This window comes from Cibotium barometz, chromosome 17 (genome assembly GCF_041138505.1).
Source record: "Cibotium barometz isolate CiBa-2024 chromosome 17, ASM4113850v1, whole genome shotgun sequence".
In the NCBI taxonomy this organism is placed as follows: Eukaryota; Viridiplantae; Streptophyta; class Polypodiopsida; order Cyatheales; family Cibotiaceae; genus Cibotium; species Cibotium barometz.
In genome coordinates this window covers 25522360-25532405 of record NC_141062.1, presented here as the reverse complement: position 1 = coordinate 25532405, position 10046 = coordinate 25522360, and positions in this window count along the sequence as shown.

Below are 10046 nucleotides of genomic sequence, written 5' to 3'. Positions count from 1 at the left end.
TATAAAGAAGGAGGACTCAGGGGGAGGTCAAATTTGACCTTCCATGGGTCATCACAGTCACCATAATGTGATAGGTGGTGACTTCATTTTAACCCCATCAGAGGCACCACTTCCTAGGGAAGAACGAGTGCATAACCCCTACACATTAGCAAGCCCAAGCTAACTCCAAGTGAGCATGAATATCAAACAAGAGACATAGCATGTCTCACAACCTTCTTATCCTTGGAAGTCCAAGTCTCAATAAATTCTCTTTTACAAGGAAATTCTCAACTTTTGGAGAGACTTATCTGACTAGATGATACCTGAATCTGAAGAGTAGGAGGATGACTCGTGCCATATTGAGCACCCTCTCTCCATAGTCAAGACAAAAGGACAGTTAAAAGTACCCATGAACAATATGGGACACTATTTTAAAAGGGATGACATGATTTCCATGTTACCTATTGTTTATAAAGGCACAATGGTCTTTGCAATCTTGGACGATGGTGCTGGTGTAAGCATAATCACCAAGGATTATTGGGAGGCATGGGGAGACTCACCACTTGTAGGGAACACAACTAAAACTTTGGGTATCCTTCAAGATGCAAAGAAACTTCACGCTAAGCTTCCATCACAAATTTATGGTGATGGATTTTCAGAGAAGAGGGTCATACAAAATGATCCTTGGAAGGCCTTACATGAGAGATGCAAGGTTGGATTTATGATTGGGATACCAATCACATTTGCATACGTAAACATAATCAATTCTCATCCCATCCATGGGTCGAGGCTTTCTCACCAACAATGAGTTTAACATAACTATTTGGACCACTTTAGTTGATATCTACATAGCATACAATGCAATAGCTCACACCACATCAATTGACATCTATATAGCTTGTAACACGATGCTTGTGACATCTATATAGCTTGTAACAAGATGTTGGATGGTGAAGATGAGGATTAAGAATATGAGTGCCTTCTAGAGCCTGCTGATTTCAAGGATTAGATTATGTTTTTGGCAACCATGGACACTCTTCCACAGAAGCTTGGGACAAGGTTTACATGATTGGATGGTGCCAGAATTGCATCTTTGTTCGTACTTGACACATTGGAAATAGAACCAGTTGGCAGGTAGAACTTGCTCACCTTGAGCTAAAGTTTCCCCTAAAAGACCACCTAGCCACATGGCATTCCTTGGTTGACAACATGGGGGTGGTTAACATGGGGGCTAGCCACAACACGTTGTCTTAAGAGATGTGGAACTCAGTAGGCTGCTAACCCCTCGCACCATCTACAACAACAACCATTATCACGATAAACAATTCCCAATCCATGATCGTTTGGTGGTTTTGAAGCTCAATTTTATATTGGAACTAAACTTGCATCTTGCAAGTTTTAATGCGACCCCCAATACCAGGTGTAATGAGAGAGTATCATCGTTAGGAGGGGATGGATTGTCGTTTGAACACTGACTCTATAGTCACTTGACAGAAAGGAACCACAACGATACCATTCCCTTAGTGGATGAGGGCACTCCAAACTTATCAACATCCCAAGCCTTGTGAGACTCATCCTTCACATCCATGCTCATGCTAGCGTTCCCCTTGAAAGACAACCAAGCTTCATGGCACACTTGGTTGACATGGGGGCTAGCCATAATGTGTTGTCTTGGGAGACGTGGACTTCAGTAAGGGGACCTACCATTTTTCAAGCTAAAACCGAGCTAAGGTATCACAAAAGAGGAAACTTTTTGGGAAAAATCACATGATCCCACTAGCATGTTTATCCATGAAATATGGATATATTATTAAATTATGTATTTTCTACATTCCAAATTGATATTACATGATGTCTAAAAAACAAGCACAACTAAATATTAGGAGTTACCAGGTTGTAGAGCCCACATGCATTGATGAGGCTATTGGAAATGTGTGTTGGGAAAAAGCTATGGATGAGGAGATGGATGCACTATATGGAAATGAGACTTGGGATTTAGTGCAATTGCCTGAAGGCAAGAAAGCCATTGGATGCAAGTGGGTGTACAAAGTAAAATATAACAGCGAGACGATGGAAGCATAAGCGGGTACAAGGCTAGATTGGTAGCCAAAGGATATGCGCAGACATATGGCATTGATTATGAGGAAACTTTCAACCCAGTTGCCAAGATGGCAACAGTGAGAGTTATGATAGCAGTGGCTGCGTCAAAGTAATGGTCTTTATATCAGATGGTGTAAAGAATGCATTCTTGCATGGGGATTTGCAGGAAGAGGTGTATATGTTGCAGCCACATGGTTATGAGGATGTGAGTCACCCCGAGCATGTTTGCAGGTTGAAGAAAGCCTTGTATGGCTTAAAACAAGCACCAAGAGCATGGTCTGACAAGATTTCTGAATATCCTGTCACTATTGGCTTTCATGTAGCCAATGTAGATTTCTCACTGTATGTGAGACACAGTGATAGAGGGGTTGTGCTTGTTGTCATCTATGTAGATGACTTGATCATCACGGGGGACCATGATGTAGAGATCTTTGATGTAAAAATCTTGCTTAGACAGAAGTTTGAGATGAAGGATCTGGGGGAGCTCAGATATTTCTTGGGCATTGAGGTGATTAGGTCATCACATGGTATTGGATTACTCCAGAGATAGTATGGCTTAGACATGTTGTCCAAGTATGGTATGACAGGCTGTAAGCCTATCTCAGTGTGCCATTGGATCAAAATGGCAAGTTGAGTGCAAATTCAAGAGAGATTTTGGAGGATCCTACTATGTATAGGTGCATAGTAGGAAGCTTGATCTACATGACGATCACCAGGCTAGATTTGAGCTATGCTGTTGGGTTGGTGAGTCAATTTATGCAGGTTCCTCGGAAGCCGTATTTGGATGCATTGAAACGCATACTGAGGTATGTGAGCTCTACTTTGCATTGTGGACTATTTTATGAAACTGGGACAGAGATATGTGTACATGGGTACACAGATGCTGATTGGGCTGGTAGTATCTCATATAGAAGATCTACTAGTGGCTTCATGCTTTATTTGGGGAGTGCTGCTGTGACTTAGAGCAGCAAGAAGTAGCCTCCTATGGTTGCTCTATCTAGTACAGAGGTGTTGCTATGGCAGCATGTGATGTCATCAATGCATGTGGGCTCGACAACTTGCACAACTTTTGCCATGTATGCATAGTGATGTGCCACATAACCATCATAGGTAAACCTCTGCACAGGATTCTTCACTCTCCCAGCTCTTCGCAGCTTTGTATTCATGGCTTCCATAGCCTTCTTTACACCAGGTGTTCTCATAGCTGGTATCCCAAGCTCTCATCAAGGCTCATCTCTGAGCCACTAGATCAACATGAGAATGCCCTGCAGAAATGTCAGGCATATAGGGGCTCAACCACTTTTTCTTTGCCTTTATGTGATGTACTAATCACATTTGCAGGACTGGCATTATGACGCAGCCTGCCACTCCATGGTCTATCAACTGAACCACTAGAGGAGGTGCCTCCTGTAGAGCTCCTGAGACAAGGGTGTAGTCGCCCACAGAAATAGGGAAGAGTAGTTGAATCTCTTACCCTCGTATCGCTTCTTGTGCTTCCCTTGCTTGCAGCTCAGCCCTTAGCATGAACCAGGCTCTGATACCATGAAAAGATGTAGGGGAGAAGAGAGCTTGAGCTCTTGCAAGCACACACACTCACAAAACCCTAAAAGAGCACACACAAGGTGAGAGGCTCAAAATCTTCAACACTCAACACACCCACACACAATATGAAAAGGTACTCAACCAAATACATACTAGGGCTCTCTATAGTGTGAACCCAACTAAATGAGCTGGCACTATAACTATGCCAGTCTCTAGAATGGCTGTCACAAAGCCTGTCATCCCACTGGCCGTATATCACCCATGATCTCACCAACCATGCCAGTGGTGTAAGTGTGAGGCCTATCCCCTAGGCGGGTCATCACTGTCCACCATCGCCTCACTAGATGAGCTTGATATCTCAACACTCCCCCTCAAGCTCAACTCCATCTCATGTACACCAAATGAAGCCCTGAATCTGTGGAGCTTCTCTGTCACCAATGCTTTGGTAAAGATGTCAGCTACCTAATCCTGTGTGGTGCTAACATAAACAAGGTCAACGTCTCCTGCCAAAACCTTCTCTCTGACAAAATGGTAGTGGACCTCTATATGCTTCGTGCGAGCATGAAAAACCAGGTTCCTGGCCAACTGTATACTGCTAATGTTGTCACAGAAAATGACAACTTTTCTATCCACCACTGATAGACCCAAATCTGCAAGTAGCTTTCTCAACCAAGCTACCTCACATGCTGCCATAGCAGCACCTCTGTACTCGGCCTCTGTACTGGGTAGAGCAACCGTAGGCTTCTTCTTGCTGCTCCAAGTCACAGCAGCACTCTCCCCAAAGAAAACACGAAGCCACTAGTAGATCTTCTATCTGAGATACTACCCCAATTAGCATCTGTGTATCCATGTACACATATTTCTGTCCTAATTTCATAAAATAGTCCACAATGCAAAGTAGACCTCACATACCTAATTATGCGTCTCAATGCATTCAAATGCGGCTTCCGAGGAACCTACATAAACTGACTCACCAACCCAATAGCATAGCTCAAATCTGGCCTGGTGATCGTCATGTAGATCAAGCTTCCTACTATGTGCCTATACATAGTAGGATCCTCCAAATCTCTCCTGAATCTGCACTCAACTTGCCATTCTAATCCAATGGCACTGAAATAGGCTTACAGCTCGTCATACCATACATGGACAACATGTCCAAGCCATACTATCTCTACACAGTAATCTAATACCATGTGGTGACCTAATCACCTCAATGCCCAAGAAATATCTGAGCTCCCTGAGATCTTTCATTTCAAACTTCTATCTAAGCAAGATCTTTACATCAAAGATCTTTGCATCATGGGCCCCCGTAATGATGAGGTCATCTACATAGATGACAACAAGCACAACCCCTCTATCACTGTGTCTCACATATAGTGAGAAATCTACATTGGCTACATGAAATCCAATAGTGACAAGATATTCAGAAATCTTTTCACACCATGCTCTTGGTGCTTGTTTTAAGCCATTCAAGGCTTTCTTCAACCTGCAAACATGCTCGGGGCGACTCACATCCTCATAACCAGGTGGCTGCTGCAACATATACACCTCTTCCTGCAAATCCCCATGCAAGAATGCATTCTTTACATCCATCTGATGTAAAGACCATTTCTTTGATGTAGCCACTGCTATCACAACTCTCACTGTTGCCATCTTGGCAACTGGGCTGAAAGTTTCCTCATAATCAATGCCATATGTCTGCGCATATCCTGTGGCTACCGATCTAGCCTTGTACCTGCTTATGCTTCCATCACTGTTATGTTTTACTTTGTACACCCACTTGCATCCAATGGCTTTCTTTCCTTTAGGCAATTGCACTAAATCCTAAGTCTCATTTCCATATAGTGCATCCATCTCCTCATCCATAGCTTTCTCCCAACACACATTCCAACAACCTCATCAATGCATGTGGGCTCTACAACTTGCACAACTTTTGCCATGTATGCATAGTGATGTGCCACATAACCATCATAGGTAAACCTCTGCACAGGATTCTTCACTCTCCCAGCTCTTCGCAGCTTTGCATTCATGGCTTCCATAGCCTTCTTTACACCAGGTGTTCTCATAGCTGGTATCCCAAGCTCCTCATCAAGGCTCATCTCTAAGCCACTAGACTCTCCACCATCAACATGAGAATGCCCTGCAGAAATGTCAGGCATATAGGGGCTCAACCACTTTCTCTTTGCCTTTATGTGATGTACTAATCACATTTGCAGGACTGGTATTATGACGCAGCCTCTGCCACTCCATGGTCTATCAACTGAACCACTAGAGGAGGTGCCTCCTGTAGAGCTCCTGAGACAAGGGTGTAGTCGCCCCACCGAAATAGAGAAGAGTAGTTGAATCTCTTACCCTCGTATCGCTTCCTGTGCTTCCCTTGCTTGCAGCTCAGCCCTTAGCATGAACCAGGCTCTGATACCATGAAAAGATGTAGGGGAGAAGAGAGCTTGAGCTCTTTCAAGCACACACACACACAAAACCCTAAAAGAGCACACACAAGGTGAGAGACTCAAAATCTTCAACACTCAACACACCATATACAAAGATAAGAGTACACAATATGAAGAGAGCTTGAGCACTTTCAAGCACACACACACTCACAAAACCCTAAAAGAGCACACACAAGGTGAGAGGCTCAAAATCTTCAACACTCAACACACCATATACAAAGATAAGAGTACACAATATGAAAAGGTACTCAACTAAATACATACTAGGGCTTTCTATAGTGTGAACCCAACTAAATGAGCTGGCACTATAACTATGCCAGTCTCTAGAATGGCTGTCACAAAGCCTGTCATCCCACTGGCCGTATATCACCCATGATCTCACCAACCATGCGAGTGGTGTAAGTGTGAGGCCTATCCCCTAGGCGGGTCATCACTGTCCACCATCGCCTCACTAGATGAGCTTGATATCTCAACACTCCCCCTCAAGCTCAACTCCATCTCATGTACACCAAACGAAGCCCTGAATCTGTGGAGCTTCTCTGTACCCAATGCTTTGGTAAAGATGATATCTCAACACTCCCCCTCAAGCTCAACTCCATCTCATGTACACCAAACGAAGCCCTGAATCTGTGGAGCTTCTCTGTACCCAATGCTTTGGTAAAGATGTCAGCTACCTAATCCTGTGTGGTGCTGACATAAACAAGGTCAACGTCTCCTGTGCCAAAACCTTCTCTCTGACAAAATGGTAGTGGACCTCTATATGCTTCGTGCGAGCATGAAAAACTGGGTTCCTGGCCAACTGTATACTGCTAATGTTGTCACAGAAAATGACAACTTTCCTATCCACCACCACTGATAGACCCAAATCAGCAAGTAGCTTTCTCAACCAAGCTATCTCACATGCTGCCATAGCAGCACCTCTGTACTTGGCCTCTGTACTGGATAGAGCAACCGTAGGCTTCTTCTTGCTGCTCCAAGTCACAGCAGCACTCTCCCCAAAGAAAACACGAAGCCACTAGTAGATCTTCTATCTGAGATACTACCAGCCCAATTAGCATCTGTGTATCCATGTACACATATTTCTGTCCTAATTTCATAAAATAGTCCACAATGCAAAGTAGACCTCACATACCTCAGTATGCGTCTCAATGCATTCAAATGCGGCTTCGGAGGAACCTGCATAAACTGACTCACCAACCCAATAGCATAGCTCAAATCTGGCCTGGTGATCGTCATGTAGATCAAGCTTCCTACTATGTGCCTATACATAGTAGGATCCTCCAAATCTCTCTTGAATCGGCACTCAACTTGCCATTCTAATCCAATGGCACTGAAATAGGCTTACAACCTGTCATACCATACGTGGACAACATGTCCAAGCCATACTGTCTCTACACAGTAATCTAATACCATGTGGTGACCTAATCACCTTAATGCCCAAGAAATATCTGAGCTCCCTGAGACCTTTCATCTCAAACTTCTATCTAAGCAAGATCTTTACATCAAAGATCTTTGCATCATGGGCCCCCGTAATGATGAGGTCATCTACATAGATGACAACAAGCACAACCCCTCTATCACTGTGTCTCACATACAGCGAGAAATCTGCATTGGCTACATGAAATCCAATAGTGACAAGATATTCAGAAATCTTGTCACACCATGCTCTTGGTGCTTGTTTTAAGCCATACAAGGCTTTCTTCAACCTGCAAACATGCTCGGGGCGACTCACATCCTCATAACCAGGTGGCTGCAACATATACACCTCTTCCTGCAAATCCCCATGCAAGAATGCATTCTTTACATCCATCATGTAAAGACCATTTCTTTGATGCAGCCACTGCTATCACAACTCTCATTGTTGCCATCTTGGCAACTGGGCTGAAAATTTCCTCATAATCAATGCCATATGTCTGCGCATATCCTGTGGCTACCGATCTAGCCTTGTACCTGCTTATGCTTCCATCACTGTTATGTTTTACTTTGTACACCCACTTGCATCCAATGGCTTTCTTTCCTTCAGGCAATTGCACTAAATCCCAAGTCTCATTTCCATATAGTGCATCCATCTCCTCATCCATAGCTTTCTCCCAACACACATTCCAACAGCCTCATCAATGCATGTGGGCTCTACAACTTGCACAACTTTTGCCATGTATGTATAGTGATGTGCCACATAACCATTATAGGTAAACCTCTGCATAGGATTCTTCACTCTCCCAGCTCTTCGCAGCTTTGCATTCATGGCTTCCATAGCCTTCTTTACACCAGGTGTTCTCATAGCTGGTATCCCAAGCTCCTCATCAATGCTCATCTCTGAGCCACTAGACTCTCCACCATCAACATGAGAATGCCCTGCAGAAATGTCATGCATACTAAGGGGCTCAACCACTTTCTCTTTGCCTTTATGTGATGTACTAATCACATTTGCAGGACTGGTATTATGACGCAGCCTGCCACTCCATGGTCTATCAACTGAACCACTAGAGGAGGACTCTTCTAGTCCACTCTATCCAATAGGACAGTATAGTTGCCCTATAGCTTTACTCCCGCGAAAAAAGCTCCTCAATCAGAGATCGTTTGCCGATGCCTCCTGTAGAGCTCCTGACAAGGGTGTAGTCGCCCACAGAAATAGGGAAGAGTAGTTGAATCTCTTACCCTCGTATAGCTTCCTGTGCTTCTCTTACTTGCAGCTCAGCCCTTAGCATGAACCAGGCTCTGATACCATGAAAAGATGCAGGGGAGAAGAGAGCTTGAGCTCTTACAAGCACACACACACTCACAAAACCCTAAAAGAGAACACACAAGGTGAGAGGCTGAAAATCTTCTTCTTCTTCACTCAACACTCAACACACCATATACAAAGATAAGAGTACACACAATATGAAAAGGTACTCAACCAAATACATAATAGGGTTCTCTATAGTGTGAACCCAACTAAATGAGCTGGCACTATAACTATGCCAGTCTCTAAAATGGCTGTCACACAGCCTGTCATCCCACTGGCTGCATATCACCCATGATCTCATCAAGTATTCCAGTGGTAAAAGTGTGGGGACTATCCCCCATGCGGGTCATCAGTGTCCACCGCCTTGATATCTCAACAATTTTCACTCACATCAGCCCCAACAGCTTCTTTTTTAGCAGCATACCAGCAGCTGATCATCTCATCAAAAACAACATCCCTACTTACCCTCAACTCACATGTAGCAGGATTATAACACCTGTATCCCTTTTGCTCAAGGGAATACCCAATAAACACACATTTTTCAGCTTTTGGATCCAGCTTAGTTCTCAGCTCATCTGGCACATGCACATATGCAATGCATCCAAAGACTTTCAGATGAGACAAATCAGGCTTTCTACCAGTAAACCTCTTCTCTGGAGTTACATCATGTATGGCTGCAATTGGAGTCTTGTTCATGATGTAAACTACTGTAAAAACAACCTCAGTCCAATAGCTATGCAGCATACTCTTCTCTCCCATCAATGCTCGTGCAATCTCAGCAATGTGCCTGTTTTTTCACTCAGCAACTCCATTTTGCTGCGCAGTGTATCTGCATGTAAACTATCTCTGAATACCATTCTTCTTCAAAAATTCAGAGAGCTCATTTGAGAAGTACTCTCCCCCTCCATCTGACCTTAGGCACTTTACATGTTTCCCTCTTTGCTTTTCAACCATAACTCTGAAATTCTGAAAATGAGTGAACACCTCACTCTTCTCCTTCATGAAGTATACCCACACTTTCCTTGTGTGGTCATCAATAAATGTCACATAATACCTGCAGTCTCCCATAGACATGGTCTTCGTAGGACCCCATACATCTGAATGCACAACATCTAGTGCATTTTTGCTCACATTTCTATCACGTGGAAATACATGCTTTGTTTGCTTTCTAAATTTGCATGCTTCACATATTTTCTGCATACCTTCAACTTTAAAAATTGGCAGCCCTGTCACAATTCCTTTAGTCT